The sequence below is a fragment of the Lepidothrix coronata genome, unplaced genomic scaffold (assembly GCF_001604755.1).
Source record: "Lepidothrix coronata isolate B3197 unplaced genomic scaffold, Lepidothrix_coronata-1.0 Scaffold34, whole genome shotgun sequence".
Taxonomy (NCBI): Eukaryota; Metazoa; Chordata; class Aves; order Passeriformes; family Pipridae; genus Lepidothrix; species Lepidothrix coronata.
Window position 1 is genome coordinate 867,401 of NW_016690214.1, and position 17,113 is coordinate 884,513.

Below are 17,113 nucleotides of genomic sequence, written 5' to 3' on the forward strand. Positions count from 1 at the left end.
TCACTCCAGCCCGCGAAGAGAAGAGGAAGAAAACACAAAACCCCCTTTATTTCCACCCCTGCAGGGAAACAAATACGGACTTTGTGCCGGGGAGCAGCGGCGCCCTAACGAGGCAGGGCAGGGGCTGTGCTCGTGTGCATCCCAGGGCACTGTGTGCCCGAGCACACGGGAGGGGCTCTGCAGGGCCCTGGCACGGGGCAGGACGTCAAAACCCTCCCCAAAAAGTGCTGGCCATCCGTGTGCCCGCCGCTCTCGGGGCAGAGGGGTCCCTGCTCCCTCTGCCAGCGTGTCCGTGACTTCCCTGGGTTTGGGTTGGAGGGATGCAGGGAGGAAGATGCTGCTCCTGTCCTGGGCTCTCTGCTGGGGTTGTCACCAAAGGGAAGGGACAGTCGGGGGGCTGTGCTTGGACACATCTTCAGCAGATCCTCTAAGCCCCGGGGGGCTCAGCACTGCTGCAGGGGCTGGTTCCATCCGGAGGCTGCTGCAGGAGGGAATTCAGCTTGGGAATTGTCACCTTTCTGAGCCCTGTGGCTGTTTGCTGTGTTTGTCACTGCTGCTGTGTGGTGCCCTGCGAAGAAATCCCTGTCTCTCTTTTTGTGGATGGATTTAAATCAGAATCCTACATGTCAGGGACCATTGTGACCAGTACTGACCAACTGGGACAGTAACACCCGGGCAAGGGACTGGCCAGTGCTCTCTGCTCCCTGGGGATGTGGCCAGCAGCATGGCCAGTGCTCTCTGCTCAGCTGCAGCAAGAAAAATCTCACTTGCTCCTTCCTTTTGGCACAGTCCTGACATTTTAATGCTGGATTTGGGAATATCTTGCAGTGTTGCTCTGTGGGATGTGCTCAGGTGCCCTGTGGCTGGCAGGAGAACAGGGGCTGGAGACAAGGGGCAGCTCCGGCTGTGCTGGAGTGACCGAGGTCACTCCTGGTCCCTCATCCTGACGTTTGTTTCTCCACAGGTTTTGGCATCTGCCGCTTCAGGAACGACAAATTCCATCGGCCACAACCGCCCTGGGACTGTCCTTGTGCCAGAAGTGAGGAGGCCAGAGCCTGACCACGTGCAGGATTGGGACTTCTCCCCCTCTACCCATGGTCCCGAGCCAGGAGGATTTGCCTCTGGATGGTTCCTCTCCCCTGGGATCTCTGACATCATAAACCCTCCTGGACTGCTGTGGGTTTTGGATGCTCCCTTCTGTTTGGAGCTGGGAATGGCACAGCTGGGAGGCTGCAGCCCCTGCTCCTCTCCAGCTCCCGTGGATTACTGCTTTTGGCATCACCGTGGTGGAACTGGCTTTGACGTGTGACGTCTCCCAATGGACAGATGTGGAAAAGCAGCAGTCACAGCCCCTCTTTTTCTGGGCTGCTCTGGGCATCGTGGCTCTGGAGGAGGAAGGAGTCCACGCACACGTGTAGGACAAATCCTGCTTTTAGGTGAGTCAGGAATATATATTTTTCTCTCTTTTTTTTTTATTTTATTTTTTTAAAGCACTTTCCTGTGGGACTTCTGTAAAAATTATATTTTCCCTCTCTTGAGAAAACGATGCCAAATGGAGTGACCTGCTGTAAGGGAATGTGGGAGCAGACAGGCTTGTTTCTGACAGCTGAGCTGCCTTCCCCTGCCTGTTCCCATCAGAGCAAGAACATTTTAGTACCATCTGAGCCTGAAATCCCTAATAAGAGTTTTCTTCCTGGAGTTTTATTGCTGAGTAGTGAACAAAGGGGTTAAAGGCTGCAGCCCCTCAGCAGGTTTTCCCTTCTTTCCCTGGCAAGGGGAGCTCTGCTGCTTTCCCAGACTTTTAAGCCTGTGGAAGTCAGTGGTGGTGGCTCATGGGAGCCTTGTCAGGCTCACTGGGAACAATGTGTGGCTTGTCCTGAGGGTCCCGTGGGGCTCCTGGTGGATGCAGCGATGAGCTGAGAGGCTCCCTTTGGAGAGGAGGGTGGTGTAAACCTCCTTGTGCTGGAAAATCCCCTTTCCTGCTAGAAAGTGATGCCAGGGCTTCGGATTTTGAGGGGACTTGTGGTGGTGTCGACATCCTGGTGTGATGTTGGGAGAAGTGCCTGAGGGGCTGTTGGGAGCAGCTGGGATGTGTGAGGGTGAAACGTGGGGGGTTCTGCTTGGCTGGGGAAGGAGGTGATGATCCCTGGGCCAGGGCAGGTGGATTTGCCCTCACCAGCCCTCTGTGCTGCCCCTTGCCCAGTGGTGCTGTCCTGCCTTTCCCCTGGGTCTGGCCTGCAGTGACACTTGTCTTCTCTTGTCCCTGTGTGCTTTGGGGAGGACATTCCCCTCCAGTCCCTGTTCCCTGTGAAGGCTCTTATGACCCTTTGCTCTGAACTGGGGAGGGTCCAGCTGGGTTTTGGCACGTGGAGCAGAACTGACCCTTTAAACTGAGGAGGTGCTGTGGTTTGCCCTGCCCAGGCTGCTTTCTCAGGTGTGGGGGTTTTTTTGTAGTGTTCTTTCCTTTGTGAGAATGAGACTCAGAAATGTGAATAAAGGGAAAATTGCTGCTGGCAAAGACTTGGCTTTTAAAAATATATATCTGCTTTTGGTTAGGGCTCATCTGCTCTTGTTTGCTGGGCAGTCAGCCCAAGAAGGCTGATGCAGCCTGGCAGGGACGTGAGCTCTGTCCTGGTGTCCGTCTGGGAGCACTGTGGCTGTGGAATGTCCTGCAGGAGCTGAGCAGGGACTGTGCCAGGGTGGGCACAGGGGCACAGGAGAGACCTTTGAGGCTGCTGTCCATTTTATTGGACACAAATCCAGGAGGATCTGGTGTTTGCTCTTGCCAGAGGTGGCTCTGCCAGCTGGGTGCTCTCGGGATGGATGGGGATGGAAAATCCAAACCTGAGGGGCTGACTGTGCTTCTGCACTGCAGACTCCCAGCTGTTGGAGCAGAGCCTGGGCATTCTGATTTCCTCCCCTTGTCTGTGTCTGACTGGTGCTGTTTCAGCTGAGTCCCTTCCCAAACCCTTGGCATTGTGGTTTTTCCTCGATGATGATGTGAGTGTACCAAGTACTTGACTTCATTCCTTTCCAACATGAGGCTCTGGCTTCCTCTCCTGTCCCTGCCTGTGAAGTGCAGGCAGGAGGGATGAGTTTGTGCACATGACCCTGCTGGTAGTTCCACATTTTCGAGTGCTGAGCAACTTGTGCTGAGGCAAAGCAGAGACTTCCTACCCTGAGCTGATGTAAAGCAACCCAGAGCTGTTGGACTCCTCTGCACCAGCTGCTGTGATCTGGGGCCAGGCTGGTACTTGGAGTTGGGGTTTGGTTTTTGCATCTTTCCCTTTGGCTGAGAGATTCCCTGTGGTTGTTGGGAGCTGCATCATAGAACCATGGAATGGTTTGGGTTGGAAGGGACCTCAAAGCCCATCCAGTGCCACCCCCTGCCGTGGGCAGGGACACCTTCCAGCAGATTGGGTTGCTCCAAGCCCCGTCCAACCTGGCCATGAAATCCTGCAGGAAGGATGAGCTGCAGTCCAGCTGCAGAGATCCTCACCTGTAGCTGCAGGCACCAAAAGCTCTTTATCATGATCTTTAGCAATCCCTTGCAAAGCCTCTGGACTGAGAAATGTTCCTTATCTCAGGCTCTTTCTCACCTCTGCTCCCTGCAGATCAGTGCCCCTGCACACCCCAGAGCAGGATGTGTCCCCCTTGGAAGGGCGGTTTCCCACGGCCGCCCCCCTCGCCCAGCTCAGTTTGGGGGGTGGGGGGGCACAACCTTTCCGAGGGCACCCGGGAGGGAGGGGACCCCCCTGGGCAAGGGGGTGCCGGATCCCGGCCGGGACTCGGGAGCACCTCCCGGCTGGGGGATGCCGGATCCCGGCCGGGGCTCGGGAGCACGCTCTGGGCGGGGGATGGGGTTGGATCCCCCCGGGATGGGGTTGGATCCCCCCGGGATGGGGTTGGATCCCCCGGGATCGCGCTGACCCCCAGCGGCGGCCCCGGGCAGTGCCGGCAGTGCCGGGCGGGGCCCGCAGGGGGCGCGCGGGGGCAGCGGCCGGGATCGGGATCGGGATCCCGCGGGATCCCATGGAATTGGATGGGATGGTTTGGGTGGGGAGGGACTTAAAGCTCACCTTCCACTAAGACCAGGTTGCTCCAAGCCCCGTCCATCCTGGCCTTGGACACTTCCAGGGATCCAGGGGCAGCCACAGCTTCTCTGGGAATTCCATTCCAGCCCCTCCCCACCCTCCCAGAGAGGAATTCCTTCCCAATATCCCATCTAACCCTGCCCTCTGGCGGTGGGAAGCCATTCCCCCTTGTCCTGTCACTCAATCCCTTGTCCCCAGTCCCTCTCCAGCTCTCCTGGAGCTCCTTTAGGCCCTGGAAGGGACTCTCCGGTCTCCCCGGAGCCTTTTCTTCTCCAGACTGAACCCCCCAGCTCTCCCTGCCCGTCTCCAGAGCAGAGCTGCTCCAGCCCTCTGCTCCCTGAGGTGAAAAGGTTGGGGAGAAAGGTGTGGAGAAACCCACGGAGCAACCCGTATCCCTGGAAGCAGCGGTGAAACAGGGCAGGGCTGCTCCAGCACCAGGCGGAGGAGGTGGAATACAGGGGGAAAACAATGAAATCGGTGTTCGCCGTGTAAAAAATCGCGGGGGGGAGAGGTTGTCGGTGGCTTCTCGGCGAACCGACGGGGCGGGCGCTGCCCCGAGCACCGGTCCCGCGGCCGCTGGATGGCAGCGGAGCTCCGCGGCATTCCCGCTCCTCGGCATTCCCGCTCCATCCCCCGCTCCGCTTCGCCGGTGGCTTTCACCGCCCGCCCAGAGCGGCCGGGCTGGGGGACAGGGATCCGAACCCCCCGGGAATGGGTGCTGCTGTCGCGTAAAGGGCAATTCCCGACCTCCTGGGCTGCTCGTGGAGGTCCAGCCTCGAAAGCAGGGAGATGTTCAGAAGTTGGACTTGATGATCCTTGTGGGTCCCTTCCAACTCTGGATATTCCGTGATTCTAGAGAACCAGAACCTGTGAATCCTGACGCCCTGAGTGTCGAGGCAGTGAGGGATGAGGCTGGGGAGGGAGCGGATCTGGGGTGATAAATGTGACATTTATGCATCTGCTTTTAGCCAAAAGCATCGGGCACTTAGGAAAACTTAGGCTGTATTTGAAGCTCTTGATCCATGAATATGACTTGGAAATGTGGGTGCTTGGGAATTGGGGAGTGTGTGCAGGGGCAGGAGGACCCTGGGAGGTGTTTGGGTGAGGGTGTCTCGGGGTGTGACCCGGAGGCTTCTGCTGTCTCCAGCACACTCCACTCTGGTCACCTCCACGGCATTCCTGGAGCTGGGAGGCTGATCCAGGGATGGTTCAATGTGCTGTCTTCTCCCAGAAAAAAGCTTGGAAAGCTCCTGCTCTGCCTCTCCCTCTCCAAGTCCCCCGGGAGCAGGAGGGTTGGGAGCATTTTCTGGCTCTGCTTCCAGCGGCTCCGTCTGGGAGCGGGTGAATTATGGCTGGATAACCCGGCGGGTTTGGCTGCCTTGGAAAGCACTTCCAGAGCAGCCCCAGACTGCCTGCTCGGCACCGTTCACGCTGAAAGGTTTCACTGTCCAGGCTCCCTCCTCCATGGCTGGGGCCAACTGCACATTCCAGCAGCGCTACCAGCCCCGGGGCTGGGTTCCCATGGTGAATCCATTTGGGTTCTGCACCTAAAAGCCTGGAGTTTTTGGGAAGTTTTTAGCCAGGAGTGTCATGGTTTGTCCTTCCTCTGGCTGCTCCCTTTGGGGACGAGCTGCCTGCCCAGCAGAGGTGCTTGAGAGGCCTCTGAGAGCCTTGGGGGCAGAGCCATCAGCTCTGTTCTCACCCTGCTCAGGGCTCCAACACCCCCTCTGGGTGCTGAGGCTTTCCTGGGACCTGCTTTCCCTCACACCAGGACCTGTCCCTGCCATGCTGTGCCCCTTCCACTCTCCTGCTTGCTGTTACAAACCCCAGTGAACCTGGCTCGATTTGCCAAGGTGCAACTTCAACCCTCCTGTGTTAAACCCAAATGAAGGGTTTTTACAGGGACTTTGCATTTGATGAGCTCCAAGTTGCACCTTGAGGTGGATGAAGTCTGTGTGTCTGGCTGGGATCTCTCCTCCTCCCAGCCCCGTGTGTGTCACTGAGAGGCAAAAATCTTACTAAGAAACTTTATTTAGGCTTTCTGTGTGTTGCCTCACCTGCCTTTATAAAGAAAAGGAGTATTTGAGTTTATATCTTTGCCCTTCCTGAGGGTGCATCTGCCCAGCAAGGACATCTCCTGTGCCCTGGGAGCTGTGCTGCGCCCTTGGCCTCTGGAATGCTCTTTTCATTGATATTTTCTGGGAACAAAAATGCCTGCTTTGTATCCACTGCCCCTTTCTCTCCCCACGCAGAAGGGGAGGGAGAAAATGACTAAAATATTTTCTTGTAACAAAAGGCTGAGGGTGAATCTAGATCAGCCATTCTGCTCCATTTCAGGCCAAATCTCCAGGGTTTTCAGCGGAGAAATTAAAACACTGGAGCTTTCTCTTTTCTTCCGAAGAACAAACAGGAGCGGTTACCACTTCCTCCAGCTCATAAACAAAACCAGCCCGACGTCTCCAGGAGAAACCCTGCCAAGAGACTTTCCTTCCTAATTGTTTGATATTTTTTTCACTTCTGATTAGTATTCGGGAGTGCCCGGCACACAAGTGGGAAGTTTCAGGAACAGGCTGTAGATCTGGCTTCCAGCAAATCCTTCCCTCCTTTTCCATCCTTCGCCCTCTTCTCTGTCCCACTCACCCCCTCCCTCCCTCCCTCTTTTTCCTGCTTTGTTTTCCCTCATTCTTCCAGGGCTCCTGGTGGCTTTTGGCCACCAAATCCATGGCAGGGAGGTTGGAACTGGATGATCTTTAAGGTCCTTTCCAACCCAAATCATTCTGGGATTCTGTGAATCTCCAACACTCGCTTTTCCTTTTGAAGCTTTGCTGCACTTGCAGGAACTGCATCAAGCTCCAAAGGCTTTTAGTGACCTGCTCTCCTGCAGTTCCTTTGCTTCCAGGCTTTTCTCTGCTCTTGGGAAGGAGCCTTGGCTGGCCTGGCTGCAGGGGAATTCCCTTTCCCAGGAGGAAAGGGCAGGTTGGCATTTGGATCAGATTTGTAAATGCTAAAAAGAATAAAGGGTGCAAAGGCTGGGACTGGGAAGGGATTTTGCTGCACACAGTGGGATCTCCTCCATCCGCCCCAGCATCCTCTTAACTTTGTCTCCAGTAAAACTGTGAAAGGATGGAATGCTGGGAGTTCTGTGGGGCTGCTGGCACTGTCATGGGACAGTGACTCATCTGAGTCCCTGGGGAAACAGGGACAAGCAACTTGTTTTTCTTTCACCTCCAACACCCCTCCTGAAGAGTCTGGCCTGTCCCTGCTGCCAGTGCTCATCCTGGGGGGATGAGCTGCTGCCCTCATCCCGCTTTTCCGTGCAGGGAGGCACTTTCCCACATCCCTGCTCTGTGGCTGGGTGTTCATGTGCGAGGTTGTGCTGGGTTTTGTTCTTGCATCATGTGCTGGAGATTAGGAAATGGGCAGCGATATCAAATATCGCTGCCCGAGGGGGTGTGGGCAGGGGAGGGGGACGAGGGATTTGGAGGGCAGGGGGACTGTGTGCCCCCCGGGGGCAGCACTCTCTCTGCAGGGCTGAGCCAGCCTTTTCCCTTCCTCCTGTTGCAGGAGGCGCCTGTGGGATAAAACAGCTCGTTTGGAGTGCAGGGTCGGGAATGCTCATCTGGGAGACCCCGAGTGTGGGTGTGGTGTGTGTCCCCCGAGCATCCCACCTCCCCTGCAGGGAGGGATCCAGAATTGCCTCCCAGCAGCCCTGCTGGTGGGATGTCGGGGTGCAGGGTCCCCGTTAGCCGTGTGCCGCTGTCTGTTCCCTGTGGGATCACCTCTGGAATGCCTCTTTGGGAACCAGTCTGGCGGGTGTCTGCTGTGTGCTCCTGCCCCTGGGAACACGCGGCTCCCACTCCCTGACTCAGCCTCGATTTCTTCATCACAGAGGCAGCCGTGGTGGCTCCGGCTTTTCTCACGCTTTCCCTGCCTGGTTTCCAAGGATTCTCTAAACCCCTGGCTGCCTGGGGCTGCTCCCCGCTCTGGGCAGGCAGGTGAAGTGGTGTTTGCTTCCGTTTCGTTTTTCAGGAGGGGAAACTGAGGCTCTGGAGGAGGAAATAACGTATCCCAAGTCATGCAGGGAATGGTGGAGCCCAGTGGGGGCTGTGCCCTCCCTCTTGGCACGGGTGGGCTGGTGCCTCTGCTCCTTGTCATCTGCCCTGTGCTGTGTTTGGGATAGAGGGGCAGAGCCATGGCCTTGGATTGCTGTTCCTGATCCTGGGGAGGGCACACGGATATCTCTGGATGCAGCTTTCCCATTTCCATGAGCACTGGAGCTGCCAGGGAAGGGGCTCCCAGGAAAGGTGCTGCAGGAGCTGTGCTGGGGGGGCAGCTCCTCCCAGAGCTCCGTGCCCAGCTGGTTCCAGGCTCTGCAGGGCAGTGTCTGAGCAGCTCCAAGCCGGTGTGAGGGATATTCCTGAGGGCAGGAAGATATTATCCCCTTTTTACAGACGGGAAGGGCGGCTCATAGAGCACAGGAGGATTAGGGCTGGGATTTTCTAAAGCCTTCTGGTTAAGAAGGCTGGGACTTGCAAGTCATTTAAGTTGCTCAAGAGCCCATGTGTAACATTCCTGGCTGGAGCAGGATACTGAGCTCGGGGTCTGTGACATCCCAGCTCTCCAGCAGCAAAGGCTCCACAGTGATTGTGAACCCCTTGAAGTGGGTTTGGAGCACAGCTTCCTCCTCCTCCTTGAGTTTTGCCTGGTGACATTTCCATCTTATTTTATATTTTTTTTTTATTTCCTGATGTTTGCCCTGTGACTGAGCTGGGATGGGGTGGGAGAAGCCATGGAATGGGGGTGATAAGCCAACCTTTGCAAGCAAAGGCAAATCCCTGAGCAGGTGGGGAGCAGGTTCCTCTCGGTGGTGACACATCTTGGAGGTGAAGGAGCAGCTCTGGAGCTCTGTGTTTGCAGAGCCCTGGGGGGCACCTGCCCTTGCCTTTTGCTGTCACAGCTGTAGCTCAGCTCTTCTCAGGGAAGGGTTGCCTTCTGTGGGTGCTCCTTGTGAATCCCCTGCACTTTTCCATGTGGAAATGCACCTTTTTCCTTGCAGGATATTTTTCACAGCTGCTTTGTGTTCAAACTGCCCCAAACTGTTGAGTGGAGACATCAGAGCTCTGTGTGTGACTTTTATGACAAAGTAAACCTGAAGTCAGTTTTTAGCACGGGCTGTTTTTCCAGCTGGGATGTGGGAATGGCTGGCTCTGGAGCTGGGCACCCTGGGCACAGGCAGGGCTGTGTGGCCATGGCTTCCCTCCTGTCCCAGGCAGTGCTGAGGAGGTGAATGGTCCAACTTGTCATTTCTGAGGTGGGAAAGTTTGGGAGAGTTTTGTAGTCTTTTGGGATCGGGTGAGAGGAAACAGCTGTTGCTGGATATCTGGGAAATAATTCCAATTTATACAGTTAATGTATCCAATTTATACAATTAAAAACCCAAAGGGGCAGGGGCAGAGGAGCCTGAAGGCAGGAGTGTGAGACACTGGTGCTGCTGGGGAATCTCCTGGTTGGACACTGGGGCAAAGCTCTGCCTGAGCATTTTGTGCTGCTGGTTCTTGGCATCCCTTCCACACTTGGTGGAGTGAGCTCTGTGCTGACCTCCCCCTCTTGGCCAGGGCTGCTCATAAAACCTGCTTTCTCCACCTCCCAAAACTTGTTCCCAGAGGCTTTGGCTGCTCTGGGGAGGTGGGATCGTTTGCAGGACAGCAGGATGCGGTGTCTGGAGGGTGGCTTCCCCCCTCCACGTGAAGCCCCTGCTGTGTTCCCCACCTCCAGTCCTGCCCAGCAGCTCCCTCAGCCCCCTCCCCATGTGCAGAAGGGATCCCAGCTGCCTCCTGCTTCCCTGGAGCGAGGGCAGAGTGAGAGGTTCTGGAAATGCATCTGACAAAGCCACTCCTTGTTCTCCTTAAATGAGTTGAGGCCTGCTGAGAGCATCCCCGGTAGGATGCTGCTGCAGAGAGGCTGTGCTGGTCTCTGTGCCAGGCCATGCCATGCCAGAACCAGCTGCTGGGAAGGAGCTGGGGGACCTCAGGTGTTCTGCTCAGAGGGGTGGTGCTGGGAAGCTCAAGGTCAGGAGTGTGGCACCTGAAAAGAGATGTCACCAGGAAACCCCCTTAGAGCAGGACCCTGCTGTGATCCCTGCCTTGGACATGGTCCATCTCCAGCCCTGAGGGGGAGCTACCTGACAAACATCTGACGGGGTGGGGGTGGTGGTGGGGATTACTTGCCTTTTTTTTTCACTGATTACCTCCAGTCTGACCTCAAAATGGCCCGTGGGGGTTGAGCCTGGCTGGGCAGGGGGTGCGGGCAGCAGCAGGGAGCTTCTGTGCTGGAAGGTTTCTTGCCCAGGTGCCTCTGGTGCTCTGCAGAGCTGGAGGGTCCCTGCTGGGGGGAGCCCTGGCTCATAAAGCAGTGCTAACAGAGGATTAATGGTTAATCAGTTGTTCATGGCAGGTTATAAACAACCTGCTGGGCTCTTTAACACCTTTCCCTGATGTGCTCCTTGCCCTTCATGGCACATTCCTGTCTGTCTGGTGCAGCCTTGTAACCGTGATTAATCACTCGGTAGCTCCTGCCGGGAATGTGGTGTGGATGGTGCCCGTGGCCCTGCTGTGCCAGGGTTTCCAAACTCCTCGGGGGGTGTTGGCTCAGCAGGGGCATGTGAAGGACCAGGAGGCTCTGCAGCCCCTGTGCTGGTGCTGTGCCCTCCCCAGGCTCTGCTCTTCCCTGGGGATGGAGACGATTCTGGGAGAGGTTTTAAGGTGTCAACAGACCCCCCAAAGGGCAGGTCTAAGGTTGGTCCTGCTGAGATGGGGATCCAGCACTGAAAGTTCCTGGATCCTTCGAACTGATGTAGAAGCAGACCCTGCTCCAGCCTGGAGCTCCCACCTCCCAGGAGATGAGCTGGCCCTACACAGCTCCCTGCCTGGCAGAGGAGAGACATCCTGGCTTTGGAGCTGCTGGCATGTGGGAGCCGGCGGGTGCCCTCCCGGGGGGCTGTGGGGAGCTGGGCTGGCTGAGCAAACACTGGGCTATCACCTGGGCTATCACCTGGGCTATCACCTGGCTGTTCCCCGTCAGCGCCGCCCCCGCAGCTCCCGTTTCATCTCCGGCTCCGGAATTCCCCCCGCAGTTTCTGCCTCCCCCTGGCTGCCCCCTTCCCACGATCGGGGTAATTAAACATTGTCTGAGCCCGTCACTTAATGACCCCGCTGTTTGCCCAGGGGAGATAACCCGCTGTTTGCTCGCCGCACGCCAAGGCCGTGGGCAGCTCCGGCCCAGGGGTGTGTGTGACATCTGGCTGTGCTGGCACAGCCCCTCCTGGGGCAGGGCTGGCACCTGGGGCTTGAAAGGGACGAGTCTGGGGCAACCTCTGCCCTCTGCATGTGCTTCTGCTGTGGCCAGTGGGATGCCAGTGGCCAGTGGAAAGCTCGCCCAAAGGCAGGGGCTGGCCGCAAAAGGAGGTTCCGCTCTTTGTGTTTTTGTATTTCCCACTTTTGTATTCTCTTTTTCTTGCTTGTTCTAAGGTTGTGTTTGAATTTTATTGGGTTTTCTTCTGCTGAAGCTTGAGGATGTTGGTAGGTGCTCACCCAAGCCCAGCAGAGCAGAGCTGACCAAGTGCTTGGTGTCCCCACTGTCCCCCCCTGCCCACACTGGGCTGGGAGTGGAGGCACAGTTGGCTCAGGATGGAGGAAGTAGAGACCAAATGTCCATCATAGAACCCTGGAATGGTTTGGGTTGGAAGGGGCCTTAAAGCCCCTCCAGTGCCACCCCCTGCCATGGGCAGGGACACCTTCCACTAGCCCAGGTTGCTCCAAGCCCCGTCCAACCTGGCCTTGGACACTTCCAGGGATGGGGCAGCCACAGCTTCTCTGGGCAAGGCTGGGGAGTCCTGGGCTCTGCTGTGTGTCAGAGTTGTGTGCCAGGGTTGGAGCAGGTGCCCTGGGAGCTGCCAGGCCTGGTGGGAGACTCATCCCTCCCTGCCCCAGCTCTGCCCTGCAGGGAAGGTCTGTGCCATCTCCACTCCTGTGGAATGGTCCCACGGCCACGTCCTTCCTCTGTGAAATGCTGGTGGGGCTCTCGTAGCCGAGTGTGCCCTCCTGGAGCCACTCTCAATCCCTTGGGATGCCTGGAGCCACTCTCAATCCCTTGGGATGGGGCAGGGGCCGTGCTGTGTGTGCCAGCAGAGCCCAGCTTGCCTTCCTGCGCCCAACGGATGCCGGGGAGGAAAACGATTCCCAAGGGCTCCATCTGCCTGAAGGCCTGGCCTGTTTTTTTCCTGTCATGCTCCAGCCTATGCCAGGGTTTGGGCTGAACAGGGGGGTGAGATGAAAGGGAGCCGCCCCACCTGGGGCACACCTGGGGCACAGCTGTCCCCTCCCAACCCTTTATGGCCCGTTTGTGGTGCCGCCGTGATAAGAACTCACCTGTGGGGAAGGGGCAGGGCTGCCGTGCCCCTGGTCCCCTCCCCGGGCCTGGATCAGGTACCCCTGGCTCTGTTCTGACCTGGAGAACGTCGTGCTGGAAGCACAAAGGGGTTTCTAGACCTGCTCTTGCTCCTAAAGCAAACAGGCCAGTGGGGTGGGAGATCCCGGGAGCTCTGAGCTGAGTCCTCCCAGCCTGCCCAGGAGGTGGAGTTTCCCCTGCAAAAGGCATTTTGGGATCCTCTGGGATGATGAAGCCATATGTCAGTGTTGGATTTAATACTTGTTTAAGGCTGTCTGTGAAAGCCAACTTTCTTAAGCCAGAAACAAGTTGTCTGGTGGAAAGCTCAGAAGGAAGAAAACTCCCAAATTGTGATTTCTGGATTCTCTTTAATTTTAGGGATTAGGAGTCCAATTTCTGCCTTTCTCCAAGTTACCATGAGTGTGTTATAAATTAAAGCTGCTGCAGAGAGAGCAGTGCTGCCAGGGCTCTGGAAGCCTGGATGCTGCTTGGCTGCAGATGTCCTTGCTTCACCTTTCCACAGTCTAGGGAAAAAAACGCTTACACTTGGCCAGAGACAGGAGTGTCAACTGTGAAACACTGAGTGGGTGCCCTGTGAAACCCTTCACAGAGCTGGGCCTGGCTCTGCTCACTCGGGCTGGGCTTGGGTGGGCTCAGTGTGAGGACCTGGAGCTGTGTCCATGTGGTAACACAGCCCAGAGAGCAAATAAAAGGGGATATAATGAGAATTTTCTTTATGTTCAAATCTCAGGATTCTTTTATTTTTTAAGTAATCCTGATTTTGCAAAGAGCACTGAGCCTGAGGAGTGATACAATTACCGTGTGCTGCTGCTGTCCTCCCGTGCCTGGGGAATCCTGCTATTGATGTTGGGTTATCCTGGAGATCCTTAATTAAGATTAGTTTAAGTAAGAGCTGCTTCTGCTGAAGTTGGCAGCACGTGAACTTCCCTTTCATATACCACAAGCTTAAAAGTTGTTTGGAAGGGCTTTTGAAGGATCCAGCAGAGGTGCTGCCTGTTGTGGGATGAGGTGCCACGTCCCATCAGAGGGGCTGTGACCTCCCCACCATCCCCAGCAGGCGCTGTCGGTGCTGGGTCCTTGCTCGCCCATGTGGGCACCACTGAAGGCTGCAGGTTTGCTCCAGCCTAATCACGGCCCTTCTCCCCAGATCTCTCTTAAGGTATTTTATTTTTTTCATTATTTTTTTAAGTAGTAGATCCCGTCTGGGGCTGTTTCAGAGGATTAGGGTCCCCAGGAGCTCTGCTGTGGCGGCGGGGCTTGGCTCACCCCTAATGGCTCCTTACTGGGGGCCGAGAGATTTGGGGGCTGCTCTCCCCCTCGGCCACGTGAGCAGCCTGGCTGGCACTGTATGATTAAATTAGTTTCTAGGAGAACAAATCCCGGATTAGTGGAGCCATTTGCCATGCTGCAAGTGGAGCCCTGCTAATTAGGTTTATGTAACAGGCGCTGGGTAATCGGGCAGGGGCGCGGGGGCGGCTGCGGCGCTTAATTGGGAAGCACGCTGGGGGCTCTGGTGGCCTTTGGAGCTGCTGAAGTCTGGGCTGGACTTCTGCAAATTAAAAAAAAAAAAAAAGAGATTAAAAATAGCATTGCAGAGCATTGCTTCTGGAAGTGTTGAGGAATGTTGTGCTGAGCCATCAGGCTCTCGCTGTTCTCTGCTTGTGGCTGAGACCGGAGATGCCGTGGGATCACAGGGTATCCTGAGTGGGAAGGGACTTGCAGGGATCATCCAGCTCTTGTCCATGTGCAGGACGACCCCAAGAATCCCCCCATGTTCTTGACTTTTTGTCTTGTATCACAGATCTCTTTTCCTGGGGCCCTTGGGAGGGCAGGGGCTGTGGCTCCCTGGCTGTGCTGTCCCTGCTCAGCACCACTGGGCATCCTGTGCCCACCTCCCAGGGGTCTGCAGCAGGGAGTGTCAGAGTGCTTGCTCCTCCAGGAGCAAGGTCTGGGCTTTGCTGGGGCCCAGATATGGTCAGATCCCATGGGAGATGCCGTTTCCCACCTGGATAGGCAGCGTGCAGCACCTGGATGGCCCTGCCAGCCCTGTGCTTCCCACCAAGCAGAGCCCAGTAAAAACTGCCCAGTGAACCTCAGGAATAATTACTGGAGCAGCCCAAGGCTAAAACATCCCAGGGAAATGCAGATAAAATCCCTGCAGCAGTAGGGCTTGTCTTCCAGCTGTGATGGAATTGTGAGTTTTCCCTTCACCTCCCCAGCTGCTCTTCCCCCTGCTCTGCCAGGTGAGGAGGGTGGCACAAAGGGACATCATTGGCATTGTGATCCAGAGTGAGCGGCTGAGCTGCTGCTCTTGTGGAGAGGTGGGGTGGAGATGGTGGTCAGCCCCATCCAGCCTGGCCTTGGACACTTCCAGGGATGGGGCAGCCACAGCTTCTCTGGGCAACCTGTGCCAGGGCCTCACAGGGAAGACTTTCCTCCTGTGCTGGAGAGTTGGGGTGCAGGGTCTCTGCAGCCCGTTGCCTTTCCCATGGGAGTGCCAATGGCTCATCCTCCCTCTCCATTGGCATCTCCTCCCTTGGCTCCAGCCCTGAGCCCAGCTGATGATGTCGGTCACAGCAGGGACTGCTCAGCTCTGGCTCCCTGTGGCACAGCAGTGATCCCACATCCTGGGGAGAGACAATACCTGTGGGCAGGTGATGTCCCGGGAGCACACTGGGGCTGTTCCCACTGTACAGGCTTTTCCTGCTCCTCTCAGTGCCTGCACATCCCTGCTCTGCTGATCCCTGTGTCCAGCCCACCCCCGATAGTGCTGCCGAGCTTTGATCTGCTCCCAGTGATTAAATTCTTATCATCCAGACTGACAGCTTAATATACCTCAGCTAAATTAGTTGTGTCTGTCTTGCCAAAGCTGCAGAAATGTTTTCTGACAGCTACAGGCACTTGATACATTTTTTTCCCCCCTTTTTCTCGGTGTACAGGCAGGGTTGTCTTTGCTCTGTTCGGGGCATCCTTCCCTGAGTTTCCCACAAGCTGCTCCACTGCTGCTGGAGTCACTTTGTGCCTGTTGAGTGGGAACAGCTGCCCTGGAGCTCAGGCATGGGATCTGCACGGGAATGGGCTGGTACTTCCATGCAAAAATTCCCTGTGAGGGTGGTGAGAGGAGCTGTGGCTGCCCCAGCCCTGGAACTGTTCAAGGCCAGGTTGGATTTTCACATGGATGGCATCAGACTGGGCTGATGGATGAGACAAGGGGCATCCCCTTGGGCAAGAGGCTCCCGTGGGTTGGATCAGAGAGGGGAAGTAAGACGAGATCCACTTTTAACTAACCCTTTTCAGCCAACTTGGAGAAAGTGTTCCCTTGCCAAGAGCTTAAAGAAGGGGAGGAAAAAAAAAAAAACCACCACCCTTCATAATTGCCACATTTAGAGGAAGGAATTCTAAATAAAAAGTTAATCTCCTCCAAGGATTAGCAAAGCATGCGGCGTCTTGTCAGATGTGGGAGCAAAGCAGAGGCCTTAATTTTTTAAGACAAGAGGGATGTTTCTGTTGGAGCCTGTCCCTGCCACGTGCTGGCCAAGTGACCCACGGGCTGGAAGGGGCCGAGATCCCTCATCCCGTGCGAGGAGGATGAGCTGGTGCTCTGGGGCTGTGCATGGCTCTGGTGTCCAGCAGCCTCGTGGGAGGATGGAGGGGCTCCTCCAGCACCAGCTCTTCCCTGGAAATCACTTCTTTTGGCAGAGAATTCCTCCTGCAACGTGCAAGAGATTGAGATGCTGCTCCTGGTACTGGTGTCCTCTGTCTCCCTGGAAAGGGAGGTGGTTCAGCATCCTTTCATCCCCAGGGGAGAAGAGCTCCCTGGATCCTCTGCAGCCTGGGAGAGGTGGCCCTGGCTTTGGGAGGTGCTGCTCTTGGCAGCCGAGCTGTGAGTTTGCCTGGACGGTTTGGCTTTGGCAGGGCCTGAGCACAGAGTCATTAGTGGCTGTTAATTGCGGTGGGAGGTTTGGGAGTTGAGCACGTTTGGTGCCTGGACGTGGATATGTGCAATTAAAAGTTGCTGTTTCCAAATGTGGGAGCTCTGGTGAAACTCCCGTGTCTCCCGGGCTGGCAGGGACCTCTTCCAGCACAGCACTGGGGGAGCTGCCCTGAAAAAGAGCAGTGACTTTGTAGGTTTGGTTCCTTCCTCCTGGTATTTGTTTGTAGTTTGTTCGTTATCTGCTCCATCTTTGCTTCACCACTGACAAAGGAATATGCAAACCCAGGGCTTGGCTTTTGAAACATGGATGCAAATCCACTGTGGTTACAGAGGAGATGTTGTCTCCACCATGCAGGGGGTCAGGTCCAGCAGCCTGGCATCCCAGGCACTCAAGCCCTCAGGGCTGGTGTTGGGAGGCATCCACAGGAGAGGATGTTTTCCATCACTTGACAACTCCCCAGCCTTGCATTCCAGCTGGGACAGGCAGTTCTTTTGTGTTCTTACAGAATCATGGAATGGTTTGGGTTGGAAGGGACCCTAAAGCCCATCTCATCCCACCCCCCTGCCATGGGTAGGGACATCTTCCACTAGCCCAGGTTGCTCCAAGCCCCATCCAACC

At 56.2% G+C, this 17,113-nt stretch overlaps 1 long non-coding RNA gene across 2 annotated transcripts in view; it reads left to right on the top strand.

Annotated features, from left to right (window-relative positions):
- The window catches only part of LOC108495857, a 54,204-nt gene that overhangs the window by 15,027 nt on the left and 22,064 nt on the right, over positions 1-17,113 (top strand). For both annotated transcript variants that reach the window (XR_001874254.1, XR_001874253.1), the window contains exon 2: positions 965-1,436. This is a non-coding gene — a long non-coding RNA (uncharacterized LOC108495857). The remainder of the gene's footprint in view (positions 1-964; positions 1,437-17,113) is intronic.